This window comes from Scleropages formosus, chromosome 1, assembly GCF_900964775.1.
Source record: "Scleropages formosus chromosome 1, fSclFor1.1, whole genome shotgun sequence".
Taxonomy (NCBI): domain Eukaryota; kingdom Metazoa; phylum Chordata; class Actinopteri; order Osteoglossiformes; family Osteoglossidae; genus Scleropages; species Scleropages formosus.
In genome coordinates, this window is record NC_041806.1 from 31,710,702 (window position 1) to 31,729,920 (window position 19,219).

The following is a 19,219-nucleotide window of genomic DNA, read 5'->3' on the forward strand; positions in this document are numbered from 1 at the left end:
CCTCCATGAATTTTGCTGATGTTTTTATTGTGGTTTTGGGCCGGAGTGGAACGCACCTTCAAACCGTAAATTGGAACAGGCAAGCCGTCAGCTTGATTCTCACAGAGATAGACAGGCCACAACCAAACCACATCTCTGCTAGCTCATAAAGGCAAACTGCAGACTCAGTGATGTTTGGGAGAGTGGAAAACTAGCTGGCAGCACAGAACAAAGGAACATTTCACTGTGCCTAGAACACAGTCCTTCTGCCATTAAAATGATGCATACAAACAGGCAGTGCATTTCTATTCACTTGCGTTCGGCTGCTTCGAGTTTGTTCGGCAAAGTTGTCCGCACCGATGACCGATCGGCGGATCTCTAACCGAGTCTCCGTGGCACGAGATCTTCAGAATATTGTTACTTATTTAACGGACACATTTGTTTATTTAAGTGATTTACAATTCTTTGTGTAGCAAAGGATTCCAATTGGAGCAATTTAGGTTAATACCTTACTCAAGGCGACTGCAGCAGGAGCAGGGGTCGAACGAGGAACCCTCTGATTACGAGGCTCTGGCCCTTACTGCAACGCTACCCGCAACCTAATAAAATATCTCACACACACACACACACACACACACACACACACAGAGCGCAAGGCTGGAGGGGGAGGGGACACACCCAGGATGGGACGCCAGTCCATCGCAAGTCACTCCAAGCAGGACTTGAACCCCAAACCCGCCAGAGATCAGGACCCGGCCAAACTCACCACACCCCCTGTAAAATACAACACACACACACACACTTTCTGAACCACTTGTCCCATACGGGGTCACAGGGAACCGGAGCCTACCCGGCAACACAGTGCGCAAGGCCGGAGGGGGAAGGGGACACACCCAGGACAGGACACCAGTCCACCACAAGGCACCCCAAGCAGGACTCGAACCCCAGACCCACCAGAAAGCAGGACTGTGGTCCAACCCACTGCACCACTGCACCACTGCACCCCCCCAGAAAATACAACATTACTTCAGAAATATACTACGGTACTAAGCGTCACCACTTGCCTAGTAAATGCGTAAATTTATGTACTTTACTGCTGAATTGGGTGAATAACCTAAAAGTGATTAGCCTTGCAGGCACTCTAGTCCTTAGCAACAAATCTAATATAAAAACCTCACTTCGGAGCAACGCTAATAAAGTTGCCGTTTTCCAGTATTTCCGACTAACTGTCGCGCAAAGATCGCAGTCCGATTGCACACGTTGGTCTCGATGTACGGCATCTTCAAATCCGTTCGACGAAACGGACTTTGGCAAACACGAGATCCATGGAAGAAGCAAGGAAATGGAATGCAATACAGCTTACTAATCCCTTGTAAGGGCGGATTTTCTAAATAAAAGGTTTAATGAGGCAAAGTAAAATATAGTAACAGCAATAAGAGGAGATAACCTACCCTAAAGTAAGCCCCCTGTATCTTAGCAACCCGGTTAATGATGAGCAGAACAGCGAGGATGGAGGCAGGCGCCCAGCCCCCATCTGCAGAGTGCTTACGCTGCAATCCCCACCCTCAACCCCGTCTCCCCGCGGGACCTCTCCTTCGCCCCTCTCACACCCCCATCCCTATCTTCGGCCGCCGACGTGGCGGTCGCGAGAGCCTTCAGCAGGCCCCCCGCACGTGGCGGCCGCGTTGGCCGACGCGTTGGGTCAGCGCCGCTTGGCGTCCGCCCAGGGCTGCTGCGTGGATCGGTGACAGGTACACACAGATCCCCGGGCTCATGGTAAACAGCAGGCAAGAGAGAAAGAGAAACAGGGAGAGAAAGAGGGAGAGAGAGCAGCGGAGTGGTAGAGCCTAACAATAGGACGGTAATCTGGGAGCTGCTTTTCAAAGCCTCTCCAGGCACAATACAATTTCAGATAAGAATTTAAAATGCTATTTATAACTGCAGAGAGGAGCCAACCAACGGCTTGATTTTCATATATTTGAAGTCAGATCTAAATTAGCGTATCTTACATAATGTGGGGAGCGCAATCCCCTACCTGCTACGCCGAGGGACTGTGCAGACTTTAGTGGAATTAACAGAGATCGCTTCTCCCGCATCCTCTACCCTGCATTGCAGCTGTGCTGTAACTCCGGTTCAGCTGTAGCTCCATTCCGGCTCCGGTTCGACTGCAGCTGTCTTACATCTCTGCTCCGGCAGCGGCCGTAACGCACCTCTGTCGTGACTCTGGCTGGAACGCGGGTCCGGTTCAACTCTGTCAGTAAGTCGGGCTTGTCTGCAACGCGCGCAAGCGTTTTAAACTGAAACGATCCTGTCCTTCACACATCTTTCCAAGAGTCTGAGAAAAAACACACATGTGCGCATTGCCGATGTGTAAGTACATTCAAAAGAAGGCCTGGATAAGAACACAAGCGTCATTAATCAATACTCAAATACACACACTAACTGAAGCTGGTTGTCCCGAGCTGGGTTGCGGCGAGCCGGACCCTAACCCCGCCACACAGGGCGTAGGGCTGGAGGGGGAGGGTACACACCCAGGACGGGACGCCAGTCCATCGCAAGGCACCCCAAGCAGGACTCGAACCCCAGACCCGCCAGAGAGCGGGACCCGGCCAAGCCCGCTGTGCCACCACACCCCCCCATACTGAAATAATTAAAGAATTTTATACATATGTTGCATGTTGTTTTAATGGTTAATCTCTTACAACAAGTGTACTTGCTACCTTTGAAGAAAAGCTGAGCAGACAGTTTAACAGCTCTAAAATATATACAACTTTAATCAAGAAACATGAAAAATATGTGGAACTATTTGTACGGTGATTACATTAACAAATGTTGCACGATTCTGAACCAAACCCTATGGGGTGCGGGCAAAACTCAGAGATCAGCTCCAAAATGATGCGCCTGGGCTGCTGTGCGCTTGTGGGCAGGCTCGGAGGAAGTCCGAGCAAGAGCCTATGCACGCCGGAAAATATAGCGAAACGCTTGTGTTTTGTTTCTATTTCATACAGCCTGTTCTGATTCCTCGGGTTAAACATTCATCTTGAGCTTGGTGGTCACCAGTGATCACCACTATGGCTTATACTTACAATATTCACTTAGCTGACACTTTCTCTCAAAGTGACTCACAATGTTAAGCTACCTACAGTTATTTACTTAAGGGTAGGGCGGCAGGAAGGGGGTGCGGTGGCGTTGGTTCAGGTCCTGCTCTTCGGTGGGTCTGGGGTTCGAGTCCCGCTTGGGGTGCCTTGCGATGGACTGGAGTCCTGTCCTAGAGTCCCGTCCTGGATGCATCCCCGGGTTAGAGTTAGGGTTGCCGCGACCCTAGCTGGGATACGTGGTTTCAGCCAGTGTGTGTTGTGATGAAAAGTACATTGGTTGGCACACTGAAAAGTAAAATTATGCAACCACCCAAATAAATGTCCCACAAGCACTCTCTTTCAGCATCACACACTAAAACTGCCAGACACACAAACACTAATGAGAACAGCAGGAAAACAACTCACATTTGCAAGAAACAAATTGTGGTGACTTCAGTGCTGCTCCATAGACTTTTAGGACCTTTAGACATGAATACTGAATTTACACACACACACACACACACATTTTCAGAACCGCTTGTCCCTTACGGGGTCACGGGGAACCGGAGCCTAACCCGGCAACACAGGGCGCAAGGCTGGAGGGGGAGGGGACACACCCAGGATGGGACGCCAGTCCATCACAAGGCACCCCAAGCGGGACTCGAACCCCAGACCCACCGGAGAGCAGGACTGCGGTCCAACCCACTGCGCCACCGCACCCCCGTATAAAAAAAACTGAATATGGGAGACAGGTGAAATGATCCACAGCCCTGAAGCCTATACTGGAAGCACAGTGTGAGAGGCACGATATACCCTGAACAGGATGCAACTCCATCACAGTGGAATCACACACACCAGGAATTTAGAGTTAGGTTCACACCTGAACCTCTAGGAGATGGTCAGGCACAAGCACTTCCTATTATGGTTGTCATTTACATATTTAGTAGATGCTTTTCTCCAAAGTGACTTCCGATGAACTCTATGTAGTGTTACCAGCCCACACACCTTATTCACCGTGGTGACTTACACTGCTAGATACACTACTTACAATGGGTCACTCATCCATACATCAGTGGAACACACTCTCTCTGTCACTCACACACTAAGGGGGAACCTGAACAGCATGTCTTTGGACTGTGGGAGGAAACCAGAGCACCCGGAGGAAACCCACACAGACACAGGGAGAACATGCAAACTCCACACAGACTAAGCGGGGATCGAACCCACGTCCTCTCGCACCACCCAGGTGCTGTGAGACAGCAGCGCTACTCACTGTGCCACCCCATCGTCAAATAAATATTTTGACATTTAATCTATATATTGTCACCTTCCAGCTCGTGTACTACGTTCACGGACGATCACTGCGGCCCCACCACCCCCATTCGCCCAGCTGAAACAGAGGTCTACCGCGACATGCCACTAGTTGCTGACTGGAGAGCTGCTCGCCTGGGGCAGTGGAGTTCAGCTCTGTGGCCCACACCGAAACGAACCCCGTGCCATCTGCTGGGGACAATGAATAAAATATCGGGCCCCCCCATGACAGCAGCCTTACTCAGCAGAAAGAAGGCCACCTGTGTCTCACACACACACACACAGAGACACTCTAATGACAGAATCCTTACTTGGCATAATAAAGGCTATTTGTTGCCACAACGCACCGCGTCATAAATATACGCATTTTAATTAATACACATTTATTGGGTATTTTCGTCTTTATTTCCCATTTTTCTTTCACACAAAGATCACCGGGATTTTGCATCGGAATCAATACGAAATAATGAAATTTCCTGCATTACAGAAAACCTGCAGCTGTGTCAGGGACCTCCAGATTCATAATTTATTAATGTTTCCATAAATATTGAATTGATGCTTACTAATGAAAGTATGGGAAAAAAAGTGTTCACAGAGAATACTGGTTTGCAGATAAAAAGGCTATTTTTGGTCAGATGTATCATTTCTGATCATGCTCATATTTTGTATTTAACCCTATATTAACCCCACCCTCTACCCTATAACCTTGTATTTAACCCTAACCTGAGTTTTTTCAACTGCAGAATATTACTGCACTCTTACACCAGCAATCTCATATATTTGACAAATTAAAAGACATGCAACATTTTTTAAAATCTACAATACGTTTTAAAGTTTTTTAGTTGGGGGGGCGTGGTGGTGCGGTGGGTCTGGGGTTCGAGTCCCGCTTGGGGTGCCTTGAGACGGACTGGCGTCCTGTCCTGGGTGTGTCCCTCGTGCCCCGTCTTGCCGGGCTAGGCTCCGGCTCGCCTCGGGACAAACGGCTTCAGATGATGCGTGTGTGTGTGTGTTTTGTGCTGTTCAGGGTGACGGCTCAACAGCAGCAGAGCCGAACTTGTAATGCCTCGGTCAAACGTCTTCTCATTTCACTATCATGTCACCTACTACAACTGTAGGATTTTTTCCAGAAGCCCCAGCTCATGTACGGAGCCAAGGATGAGACTCAACCATCAACCCCCCCCCCCCCCCCATCTCATCCCATCCTACCACACCCCCACCCCCATCCCCATCCCAGCTCTGCTCGCTAATCTCCTGGATGACTGGAGCTTTGAGATTGTGCAGGCTGAGATTTATGGATTGGAGTGACGCATGTTGCAGGGTGCACAGGCGTCCTGCTACTGTGAATGAAAACACGTGAACACGGGCTCTCGGCCTGCGCTACCCGCCAAAAGCCTGCACATCTACTGCCTTCCCCCCCCCCGATTTCAGTGAAAAAGGCATATAGCTGACAGCCTGCCATCTTACTACACTCTAGGAAGTGAGATTTTCTATAGGAGGAATAGGTAGTGGCATATATGATGATTGAAACCTTTGGCAATGGCATGAATAGAGCATATTTGCCAACTCTAGAAATAATTTTTGCATTTGTATGTGCAAGACTGCCACAGTCTCTTGGGGGGGGTTACACAGCTGGTCTTCAATGCTCCCATTTCCTGGGAAAATGAACCAAGGTCCCAAAAATATCGCGGGATTCTTATAAGAGGTGCCGATTTGAGTGACCCATCGGGCAACCGGTACGCTGTCTACGGCCGGGAGCGCAAGCCTCTGCTACTCATTTACACACTCCAACACACCACTTCTGATGACAAGTAGTACACGCATGACCATGCAAAATCACAGAGGACACAGTGCAAACAAGACAAAAGCACTGTGCCTTAAAAATCATGAAAGTTCCTTTGGGCAACAGAAACGTGCGCAGGGTTTTCACATTGAATTTCACTCCTATTAAGGGCGTCTTGTTGCTAAACTGGAGGTAATCGAGGCAGCAGTCAAACCATACCGAGGGGATCTCGCCACACCTAGACGACCACGTCGAGAGAGCGTGGTCACCGTGGAGGTGGACAATCTCTCTAACGGAGATGATGACGCGCTGTCCTCTTTATACTTCTGACATCAGTGCATTGGTTAGTCCCTTGACAGGTTTACAGGCTATTTAAAATGAAGGGCGATTCAGGGTGAGGACCAAGGACGGCAGGGAGAAATCGTCCCCCAACAGGAGACTGTTGCCACGTGCAAAAGCACACACTTGCAGTGACCTAGAAGCAATCCAGGCATCAACCGCAACACACCATTTTACGATTTACTCTCTGAACCCTATGCTTTAAAGAAATCGATGAACGGATCCGAAACATTGAATAACTATCGAAACCCCCAGTTTCTTAATCGCGGCACCGCCTGGCATTCTCATAGACCGCTGAATTAAAAGTACAGTTCATCTGTCTTACGAGTTCACATCTCCAAGACTATGGCTTGGAGGACCTGCCACGGATGCCCCCTCCATCAGACAGATGTACAGCTCTCGCGTTTAGAAGCAGCTCCTTGTTGCATCAATAAAAACACCCGCAAAAGGCTGTCTTCACCGCATTGATTCCATCGGAACGTGGTAACAGTCACTCTCGGCTCTTCCAGTGCTGTAACCGGCTGCTGTCTCCTTCAGCCGCCCAAGTTTTTCGCTTCTGGGAGAACTATGCCCCGACCCCACTGGAAGGAGGTAAGCAGGGGCAGGGGAGCGGGTCTCTTGGGTAGTGGTTATCTTCAACTTCCCAGCATCCCCTGCTCCCTTTTGCACACATTAAGACGGCAGCTTAACCGCTATCGCTACCGAAATGTAAAGAGGCAGGCAGGGGTTGGGGGGAGGGTAGTTTTGCCCGGCTAAAGGGTAAACATGAACAATTCATGGAGAGATTACGCAATCTAAGAGGATTTTCTAGGCATGAAGGAGATGCTGCAAAATGATAAAGTGAAATTATTTGGACACGGGAGAGAGCAGAACGCCGTCAAAGGCTACAGCCAGGTAGAGAAGTCACAGGCCTCTTTCACCAAGCTCTTCTCCGTCCTGACACAGCCTTCAGAAGGCAAGCGTTGTCATTCCTCTTGAAGAAGACTGAAGAGCTTCCATCTCCATTTCACCAACCATTATGCAGTAATAAAGTGACATTGCTGTGTCAAGCAATAAAAGGTATCTGGATAATTACAGGTAGAATTATAATTTTCTACAACGCTCAAAGGATGTTATTAAACTTGGCTTTTCATTTTTTTTTTTACATAATTCGACATGCAACTCATATTATTTCACGTGCAGTTTTGGATCGCCTCTAGTCGCGGTGCATCGTTACATTCCATCAGTGTGTTCTTACAGATATTAGGCCACGAACAAAAGTTACGTCGAAAAAAAAAAACAGACACGCTATCATTAAAAGACTAAAATACCGCAAGATTTTTGGAGTAAAAACAGAAAATAAAACGTGTGGTATTATACACGTACGTGTGGATGAAGAGTCACAAAATATTTCAGGTCTTAAAATCTAAATCCACTCAGATTGTTCACCAGGGATTACCAGATATAAAAAAAATGTAGTTGTGGGCTGAGGTTTACAGACTGTTCCTATAAGCATAAAGATGTCAGCACAGTAATTACACACCTGAAAAATAATACCGTTGTCAAGCCGCTGTCCGCTTGTCCTTTTCAAAAGCAAGTCAACGAATTAAAATGAATGACATTAGAGAAAGAAATCCCCTCTTTCGGAAACGGAAAGGACACCAACCAGGCGCGCAGCCTGGATCCGTTTCGGTTTCCCGCGGACCGAGTGAGGCGCCGTTCGTTCTCGGCATTCTCACACCAGCAATGGCCTTGCTCTCTTGACAGGCTTGTGGTAGCGTGCGCATCTGAGCAAGTGACTAAATTGAGGCGTAATTGCTGAAAAGGTGGCAGTCGCTGAACAGAGCTTAGAATGATTGATCCTAAACGCACTGTACAACCAGTGTCCCTGGGCTTAACTGGAAAGTAGAAAGCTGTAGCTGGTTTGCGTGGAAATCCCTCTCGGTTCAGCCAGGAATCCGCACACGTGTAAAATGAGGCCATAATTTCCAGACAGCCAGCATGAGTAGAAAACTCAGTGTCTTTAAGAACACTTCTGTTTGACAGCTGGTAGTGCAGTGGTTGGAGCTGCTGCCTTTAGACCCAAAGGCTGCTGGTTCAAATCTCAACTACTGCTGTACTACCCTTGACCAAGGTACTTACCCTATACTGATTTGGTTATACAGCTGCATAAATGGTTAAATAACTGTAAGTAGCTTAACATTGTAAGTCCTTTTGGAGAAAAGGGTTAGCTGACTGAATAAATGTAAAAGTAACGGGCAGGTGGTGCAGCGGCTTGACTGAGTGCCGCTCTCGGGTGGGTCTGGGGTTCGAGTCCTGCTTAGGGTGCCTTGCGATGGACTGGCATCCCGTCCTGGGTGTGTCTCCGCCCTTGTGCCCTGTGTTGCCAGGCTCCGGCTCGCAGCGACCCCGCTTGGGACAAGAGGTTTCAGCCTGTGTGTAATGCGGTGGGACAGTGAGCAGCGCCGCTGTCTCACAGTGCCTGGGTGGTGTGAGAGTGTGTGGAGTTTGCATGTTCTCCCTGTGTCTGTGTGGGTTTCCTTGGGGTGCTCTGGTTTCCTCCCACAGTCCAAAGACATACTGTTCAGGTTCACCATAGTGTGTGAGTGACAGAGTGTGTTCCACCGATGTATGGATGAGTGACCCATTGTAAGTAGTGTATCTAGCAGTGTAAGTCACCACAGAGAATAAGGTGTGTGGGCAAATAACACTACGTAGAGTTTGTTGGAAGCCGCTTTGGAGAAAGCATTTGTTAAATAAATATATTTAAATGCACTTGCTCTTTTCCCAGTATTGAAAAAACATAAGAAGCTCTCAACTTAGTGTACGAATCAAGCTATGGTCTTGAGTGCTCAGAACCTTCTGGGATGTATGAAGCTAAAGGAAACATATAAGCACACATAATCTGACCAAAATTATTATATTTTACGTAATGGGGCAGATGCATTTTAGCAGGATGACTTCATCAGCATCATTTACATAAAAATATAACTATTTCTGTAAGCTTGTGCGTGCTCGCCCGTCTTTGCTTTCGTTTCTATTTCCCCGTTATAAATGTAGGCCTGACGGCTTCATTATGACCTGAAATTCGAATACAACCATGAATTACATCAAAGGGTCTGAACGGTTCGCACACATTTCTGATGAGCTCTAGATGAAAGACACAGCCCCCATCCCCGATTTTACATGGAACTAACAAACATACAAACTCCAAAAACAAAAGATGAAAGATACAATTTTAAAAAGCATGCAGCTCCTCGGGTCACCTTACAAGGCTTCTCACCTAGAACGACAAAATATTTTCACAAACGTTATCCACATTTACCGCAATACCTCCAAAACCCTAACCCAATGCACAAATCGGTTTGTTTAAAATAACTGACCTTTTAACATGAATTTAATTCCAGCATGTTTTTCCAGTAGAGTAAGAAACAGAATTGCAAATAAAGGAGTATAAAAACAGAAGGCAGGCCCTTGTATAAAGTATAATCCTCACCTGGTCAATGTGGGACCTCACACTGCCTATGGTCTTGGAATGCTTACACTCACATGCCCCTTCATGAACACTTCCAGACACATAGTGACAAGGTGAGCCCTCTAAAATAAGATATCACACACCTGAATGCATGCTCCTGTATACAATACCGCACATTTTTTAGTGAGGTTACATATGGCTTGGGGCCATGTATGGATTACAGCTGCCTGGCTGCAGTCTCTTCCTTGCAATCAGGATGATGTCTAGCTCCCAATCCACAGAACTCGCCAGAAAAAAAAAAAAGAAAAAAGACATTCAAGCCAAAAGGTTTAATGCAAGGGCCAATGTGGTGTTGTTAACAGGCATCTCACAAGGAAGCGCTCAGCTTATTAAAGGCTTTCGTCACTTTCCCAGCTAGAAAAACAACAGCAAACATCAAGGAGCCAACCATATTAAATGACATGACACCCCTCCCCCACAATATTCTTTGGGAGCATCGGTACACTCTTGCTAATTATGAAAAGCCAGAATTTTCATCGTATTTATAGAATTTTTTCAGTAATTTTCATTTCACTGAACGTGCCCATCATCGCATCACAGCACTCAAGCCTGCTCTGAAGCTTGTGCAAGATGACAAGAATCAGAACACTCGGGGGCCACACGGAAACAAAGTTTTTATTGAGTTCTCATTCTTCTATAATTGGAATTTTTCAAAATACATTGCAACGACCCCCGTTACTGTGTTTTAGCGAGAAATGTGTTTAATGTAAATAGTTGCATTATGGGAAAAATGAGTAAAGTAGGTGTGCAACCGCTGGGGGGACTTATAGGCAAAATGATGGGGTGTGGCAAGAGAAAGAGCTTGGGGGTTCTAAACAGGCTGGGAAGGGGGGCTTCAGGTGCTGGTCCCGGAGGAGACAGGGTCCCCGGACCAAGAGCATCATTTCTCTCTGTGCCGATGTTCAACAAAACGTTTGAGATGAATACTGCCTGCGTGTCCTTCTTTACCCCATCCAAACCCCATGGTGCTGTGCGCCACAATATGTTTGCTTACCATCTCTCGTAATAATTACTTGTACTGTATTTAATTTCTTCAAATATGCTGACTCCAGTTGGCTTCTGTGTATGATCCTACAATGTCAGATACTGTAAGCCTCTTTTCTGCACTGTCAAATAAATCTTTTTGCTTGACCGCATTGCTTCTGATTTTCAGGACAGCCACGATGATGCAAAATATCTGCTACTGTTATTCCATGATCATGTATGTACTCCAAAAAGGAAAAAAACAAGGTTACTCGACTTAAACATGTACTACTTTTCAGAGCTTCAGATTATATATGGAGGAAAGGACAAATTACAGGCCAAAAGAAAGGTCCTATCACAACGTATATCTGAAGTGCATAATTCAATTAAGAATAAATGATATGTCTTATTAAGAAAAATCTACATTACCTACACTGATTCCTCAAGTTTGTAAGTCAAGTTTTTTTTTTTTTTTATAAATGCAGGGTCACTTTCACCACTAAAAACACTCTGACAACGATATAATGGTTAAAAACTTATCTGTATGACAGCTTTATTCTATTTTCATCAACAGCTCACCCAACGCAGAGTTGAGAACTACGGCCTATTCTGGAAGCATAATGCACAGGGTAAGGTAAACCCTGAATGGTCTATTTTATTGTCTTTCATAAACTTCAAACAAATTGCAATTAAATCTTGATCAAAATTACCGAAAATGAAATATATTCAATCTCCTCTACCTCTTATTAAATGGCAACTGTTGACTGATCCATCTAAAATATACCTATAATAAATATACTGTAAATGAGAAGAATGCTGGAAGACTTCTACTTTTAAAAAGTTACCTTTCAGCAAATACATTAAAAGTAGATCTGAATTAAACTGACTGAAAACAAAAATACACTGTGCCCACAATCCTCTGTTCAGTACTGGTTGTCAACTGATTTGTCCTTGAAACATGTGCAACATTCCTCGTCTGGTAATTGATCACAGACACTGAAAAAGGGGACAGCTGGTAGCGTAGTGGTTAGTGCTGCTGCCTTTCGACCCAAAGATTGCAGGTTTGAGTCTCACCATGAACTGTAATACCCTTGAGCAAGGTACTTACCCTCAATTGCTCCAGTGAAAAAAAAATTACCCAAATGGACAAATTATAAGCACCTTAACACTGTAAGTCACTTTGGAGAAAAGTGTCAGGTAAACGAATAAATGTAAACACCAGGCACAAGTTGTAAATAACATGAAAGTGAGTTAAATTAACCCGGTCCCTCTCCGTTTGGGTGCGTTTTGCTGCCAAGTACAGTAATGGCTGGATGCTGAAACGCAGGTCGTGCTCGCTCTAGAATAAACAGAAATTTCTGAAAATAGACAAGCAAGGAAAATACGATTCAAAATAAGCAGAAAAATGCTCCGATCTTTCAAAAATTAACTTTAACGCTCATAAGATGAAGACTCGGAGCACAAAATTACTAAAATTTCTGCAGGCATTTTTAGGTATTAAAAATATAAACATGTATATTGTAGCATTGTATGTTACTGTAGAGCATCCCACAGGAGGACGGCTGTGTACTACATTGTAAGGAGTTGCAGTTTGCACAGGGGTTGCTGGGAAATGCGAATAGATGGAGTGACTTTTGCGGTTTATGTACAGAAAAGCTGAAAGAGGGGATACACATTTACGACAAAGAGCAAATTTCCATTCATTTTCTGCAGCTGGATCCTCCTAACGTTGCTTGGTGTTACAGCAAACACTGCGTTGCGAAAGTAATCTGTGCGTCACTCCCCCCATCTACGCCAACAGCCATGCTTGCTACAATATTTTATACTAAAAAACAGTTAAACGGGGCAAAATGTACTAAATGTTTTACACTTCTACAGAAAGGTTGCACTAATATTGTATTTAGATAACTACTAGTAATCTTAAATAACTTTATGTTAACCACACACACACTGTCTGAAACCGCTTGTCCCAAGCGGGGTCGCGGCAAGCCAGAGCCTAACCTGGCAACACAGGGTGTAAGGCTGGAGGGGGAGAGGACACACCCAGGACAGGACGCCAGTCCATCACAAGGCACTCCAAGCGGGACTCAAACCCTAGACCCACTGGAGAGCAGGACCCGGTCAAACCCACTGCGCCACCGCACCCCCCCGACGTTAACTACACTACTACATTTTTGTAAATAATTACAATATGTTTACCCGGTATTATCTATTTATGGAGCTGGTTGGCGCACAGTTTTGGTATGTAATATTGGTATTTGTAGTCATTCATAAGCCTGCTGCCTCAAACTCTTGGAAAGTCCACTGTCCCCTTCTGAAGGATCTCTCCATATCATCTTCATCCACTCCGACAGTGCTGCCTTTTTATTCGATATCGCTTCAGTGGCCAAGCTCCTGTCCATGTGTCACGGTCAAATGGTCAGCATGACATCAGACATAACGGGAACGACAAAGACAGACACCCTGCAAAGAGGGCCGGTAAGCAAAAGCGGGCTCGGTGCAAACAGTCACGTGGAGGTCTGCACGCCTATTACAGTCAGAACCTCGGTGATGAAAGTACATTTGCAGCCGGCTCGCGCCAAGAAGCCGCTCTTGCGGTCTAAAAATAAGCAGGCGGAGCATGGCGGTTGAGACAGCGTACTGTGTGAGTAAAAGGGGTCCTGGAGTGCTCTCTGTGCGTCTGCCCCCTCCCCCCCATCAAGCTGGATCCATACCTCGTTCGTCTGGCCAATGATGGCAGGAAGCTCCACCTCCTTCCAACTAGGGAGTCGGAGGAGAGTTTGTCAGCTGCAGAGAGGTGGCCAGTTTAACATGCAGTTCTTCCCCCCTCAAAAATGAGCAGAAAATCCCTATTTGCTCACTGGGCATTACACACTGCAGCAAAAGTGGGCCGCGTTGGCCTGCATTTAATCGTTGCGGACCAAATCCCAAACCGACATCGTCGAAAAACCGAGACGAGAGAAACGTCTTTCCAGTTACAGTTTCTAGAGTAAAAGGAACCCACGGCAGCAACAATTTAATCAGCGTACTATGTTTAAACATCATGGAGGAACGCTTCGGAGCGAGGGGAAGGTATGCGACGTCCGCCTTCGCATCCCATCGAGCAGGAACAAGTATCTGCCTGTTCCTGAGGTATGACAATTGGCCGAAACGAGGGACCATCTTCCCTTCGCGGAATCCGTGTTTGTGTGCTGAAGTACGTCGGTACCAAAGGGCAGGGATTCAGCTAATAGTGCCGGACCTTCCTGCCCGTATGCAAGTCTGCATGCGTGCTGATTCATGTGCCCCCAAGGCCTTAAAGCTATGTTTCATCACCTCACGATATAAGCAGCGGACGACTTATCAAGAAGATTGCCTTGGCAGTGAGGCACGCCTGTTCAGTGACAAAGCCCTCCTAATTCCTTTGAATCTGGCAGCACGAGCTGGCAATTGAATTATGTGTGTTCCCCACTATGGAGCGAGTTCACTACAATCCAGGGAGGGATGAAATAAGCCTGCCCGTCATACGAGTCCCCGCACCTCTGGATTCTTTGCGGGCGCACACCCCTGGAGATGAGGTGTCACGATCAAGGGCTTAAGAGCGTTTCCACCCCCTCCACAGGGCCCCAAACAACCCTCTCTCTATGTACCTAACCGACTTCCTTCGCTGCTCTTTAGCACCAAATGAACGAAAACAAATAAAATATCTATATGAGGCGGACTGATCAAGAGCGGTCATAATGTTTTGCTGTTAAAATGGTCCTGGGGATCCGTTTTGCCTAAGGAGGCTCAAACGCTTCGTAAGTGGGGTTTCAGCCCAGATTTTATCTAAGATGTACAACAACAAGGGGTACAAGCCTGGAAAACAAGCATTCTTGAGGTCACTTCAAGATCACTGCAATTTTACATAAAGACCCGAGGAAATAAGCCACAACCATATATATTCTGGCATGAAAAAATGGATTTGAAGGGCTTTGCAGGCAGACCAGATGTGAGATGGTATGGAATGACGGCGTATTCACGTATGTATTCGAGATAGGTAGGTTGGGTTTGGAGACGTCTACGGGTTAGCTGGACTCAAGGTGTTTTGGGGTGAAGGATATGTGCCGGTTGTCATAGAGACAGATCAAATGGTCGACATGAGAACCTGCTGTCTCACTGGTGAGAACAAACAGCTTCCCCATATTACCACAGTAAAATCCCCTCAGCAGGAAGGGACTGCGTTCCAGCACGCTCACATGTCCAGACAAGGGCACGAGATGAATCGAGAAGAAATCCCATCCACTGGGGGGGATTTAACAACAATATAGGACATTCAAAGTGCCCACAGAACGGAATCCAGACCCAAGGTGACCGCAGACATCAAATTGCATACCCATCCCCAAGTGCCGTTTCCTGGGTTTAAGCTTACCAACCCGATGAATGTTTAAAAGAGAGAGGAAGATAGAGAGTGAGAGAGATGGGCAGGTAGCTGACTTCAATTTGTTCTTTCAACTGCAGAGGCTGTTCTGCAGAGGAAGGGAAAATCAGAAGGCAGCAAGCCTCCCCGGTCTGATCAGCACTTTAAAAGCAGTGAGACGGCCCTTGTCAGGCAGCCGGCTTTGATGTCAGCGCCTTTGAATGGGATTCTCAGAGAGGGGGAAGAAAGGTTCTGAGACGTTTTCATTTTTTACCCCAAGTTCATTTCTTCTCACAAAATATTTGTGTGGGGGGGGGGATATACATTTTTTTTTTTTTTTTTTTTTTAAATGTCCAGCTGCGTGCGACGAGGTGCCGAAAATCCCTCCGATATTCTCGGCAACCGAGCTGGGCCAGGAGGAGGGAAACCCTCCGAACCTGACTCTTCCGCCCTCCACCTGGCATGCTCCTTGTATCCCTCACGTTCGAGAGCATCGCACCCCGATGGAACTTAGAAGAAAGCGAGAGAGATAAACAAAGACAGACAGATAAAAACTCTATCGATCCAAAGGAAATTTCATAAACAATTAGGGTTAAAAATGAAAAATAAGAAGTCTTTTTTTTTTGGTCCCCATTTCATTGTTTGAAAGACCCATCTAAAATTAGCCTGGGTTCCCGTACTCATGTTGATTCATGTTTGTTTGAAATACATATAACTTTGGAGGTCCGCCCACACAATCTTGACAGCCTAAGCTTCCCTGACTTGTTACCGCTGAAGAAAAAGAACAAGGGAAGGAAAAAAGAAAAAAAAAAACATCAGGGTCGTCTGCTGCAGACGAAAGATTTCCTACCAAACATTTTCACTGGCAGTTCAATAACAGGTGAAATTGACTGTGTTCCCTTCAGAAGACCGCATGCTTGACCGCGGCATGCACGTTAACTGGGAACACCACTTCTACTGACCAACTATATAAGACGCAGTGCAGTTTCATACGATTTCACGATCAGAAAATTATCCAACACTAGAAAGGTCAATGCATTTAATTATTAATCTTTAACTCCCGAATGCTTTTGTCCAAGTCAGCTTATATCAGATAGATAACATACAATTATGTACCCATTCATCAGTACTAGTCCCAAGTCTGGGTAAATCGTGAGGAAGGGCATCCGGTCATAAAATCTCTGCTCCGACAACACCTCCAAACGCTGCGGCACCTGGAGGTAGAACAGTCAAACCTAGATTCTCCTGGAAAAATGCACCATAAAACTGTAGAGTAGCAGTAATAGTAGTAAGTATGTATCCATTCACAGAGCAGGGTATTCTTGCTGTATCGATTTCGGTTACGTACCTTGATCATGGGTTCTACAGCAGGAACAGGATTCAAACTGGGGACATCGAGATTACAAGGTGACAGCACTAACCCCTACTACACCTGCTGTAGCACTACATTTTGGAAATAATTACATAGCAAAACCATCATTCTCCTCCAGAGTAACATCTGGACTAGGGCATCACTTTCCACAGGGCATGGTCTGCACAGTGTTGCATTCAATCATTGCATTTCATTCTTAGCAACTAAAAACTTGTCTTCTGTTGCTGAAAGGTAGGGCAAAAACCAGGAAGATCAGGGTAAGACAAAACACAGTTGATTCATTTCCAGCCATGTTTTTTGTTATCATGTAAAGGCCTGATGTCCACAGCTTCATTGAACACAAAATCCCCGAAACAACAACCCTCTGAGGTCTATCTGGTTATCACGTCCCAAGATTGTAGCCCACTGCTCTAAGTGACCACTGAAAAGGAAAGGTCCTGTCAATAATCAATCAGGAACATCACATTCCAACTATTATGGAAGCTACTGAGTTGTAAAATAGGAGTAGAGTAAGAGTAACTTACGTGCAAACTGCACTTGTGTCACTCACTTCTTGACTGAGCCAGTTTGGGCATTAGTCCTCATGCTTAAAACTCAACAGCCAGTCTGGAGAATCAAAAAGAGGGCAAGGGGCCACCCGCATCCAGACTAGATGTCGGCACATTTACGTTACATTTACCTGACGCTTTCTCCAAAGTGACTTACTTTAAGCTACTTCCAAATTTTTGACCATTTATACAGCAATTCAGAGTAAGCACCTTGGTCAAGAGGACTACAGATGGAGGCTGGATTTGAACTTCCAAACTTCAGATCCAAAAATAAAAGCTCTAACTGTGAGGCTAGCAACTTCCGCTAACTAACTCGTGCAGCTTAATATGTTAAATACATTGTTACTAGAATTACTAGAAATTACAGCACTGTACTCGCAATTCACAAAAGAGCAGCTGGTCCTCATCTGCATCTACATATGCTTTCTACATAAGCAAGGCTGCTCAAAGCATATAAAATGCATGGCTTTTCCCATCTCGCGGCACTTCCCCCTTTAATGGAAGGGTAGAATTCAGTAGAGACAGTAAGCGGAACATGAGAGAGTTTATCTAAGATAATCATTTAGCTGTGATGCATGTTTAGCTCAGTATGCATTACATATATTTAGCTGATGCTTTTCTCCAAAGCAACTTACAATGTTAAGGTTACAATTATTTTCCCATTTAAACAGCTGCGTAACTTTACTGGAGCAATTTAGGGTAAGCACATCACTCAAGGGTACTACAGCTGGAAGTGGGGATCAAACCTGCAACCTTTGGATCCAAAGGCTACCAACAGTCCCAAAGAACTTACAATATCGAGGTTAGAATTTACAGATTCGTGTAGCTGGGTAATTTTACTGGAGCGACGTAGGGCAAGTACCATGCTCATGGGTAGTGCAGCCAGAGACGAGGATTGAACCTGCAACCTTTGCATCCGAAGGCAGCAGCTCTAACCACCACGCGACCAGTCGTCCCGCTACGGTTTAGGGCTAACGCACCATCTTTACATGCTTCAAACTGTGAAATGTGAGCATTCACCCACTGTCTACACAGCCCGCTGTCACTAATCGCACGCGGGAATTTTTCTGTTACACTTTGTCAGGTGATGTTTGTCGAGGAGAGTGGGGGGGGGGGCGGTCGCGTGATTAATAACGCACACATGCGCGCGTCACACATCACGTAAACGCTCACATCGCATTTGGGGAACCCTTGAGCTCCACATCATGCCAAAGCCCCTGTCTTTTCTCTTCTCTCCCCACTCCCCCCCGCCGCGTCTCGCACGCGCTTGGCTTTTCCGCGCGCCGCTCAGTTTCAGCACCACACGGGGTGGACAGCGCTCGGCTCGCGCTCAGGGAGAGCGGGGTTTCCCCGCTTCGTCTGCAAGTCCGCGGCAACGGATTCCTTTCGGGATTTCCGCTCCGAGACACTAAAAACACTGCCATTAATGACGTCGTTTTGGAGAAGAAAAAAAAAAACTCTTCTAAGCACGTAGAGATACATAAGAGCAGCTATTTTTTTTTTTTTTTTTTTTTTTACTATCAACCCTTTTTTATTATTCCGCCAGACGACACGAGTCACTATCTGTCCACCTTTAAGCCTCACCTCTTTATTACACACATATACATATGTCAAATGCGTGGGTGATACATACATTAAGCTCAAAACTGGAGAAACGCGGGCTTTGATTGATCACAAAAGCTGAAGAGCCTTCAACCTTCGCACAGAAAAAAGAGAGAGAGAGAGAGAGAGAGGATGCCGATGTTTAAGGACCAGGGGGTGTGAAAGGATGGCTTAAAAAAGCAGTGCGACGCGGCGCCGCTGTTTTAAGGAGCAGCGGGTACCGTGCCGCGCGTTTGAGCAAGTGACACCCAGAGCTGCTCCGATCGGCGCCGCGCAGCGCAGCGCCGCGCTCCCTCCCTCCCTCCTTCCCTCCTTCCCTCCCACCCCATTCATCACCCCGCCGAACACACACGCAG

General features: G+C 46.3%; 1 protein-coding gene across 3 annotated transcripts in view; it reads right to left on the reverse strand.

The window, feature by feature from the left end:
* The window catches only part of gphnb (gephyrin b), a 78,629-nt gene that overhangs the window by 58,804 nt on the left and 606 nt on the right, over window positions 1–19,219 (reverse strand). The gene's annotated exons all lie outside the window — the stretch shown is intronic.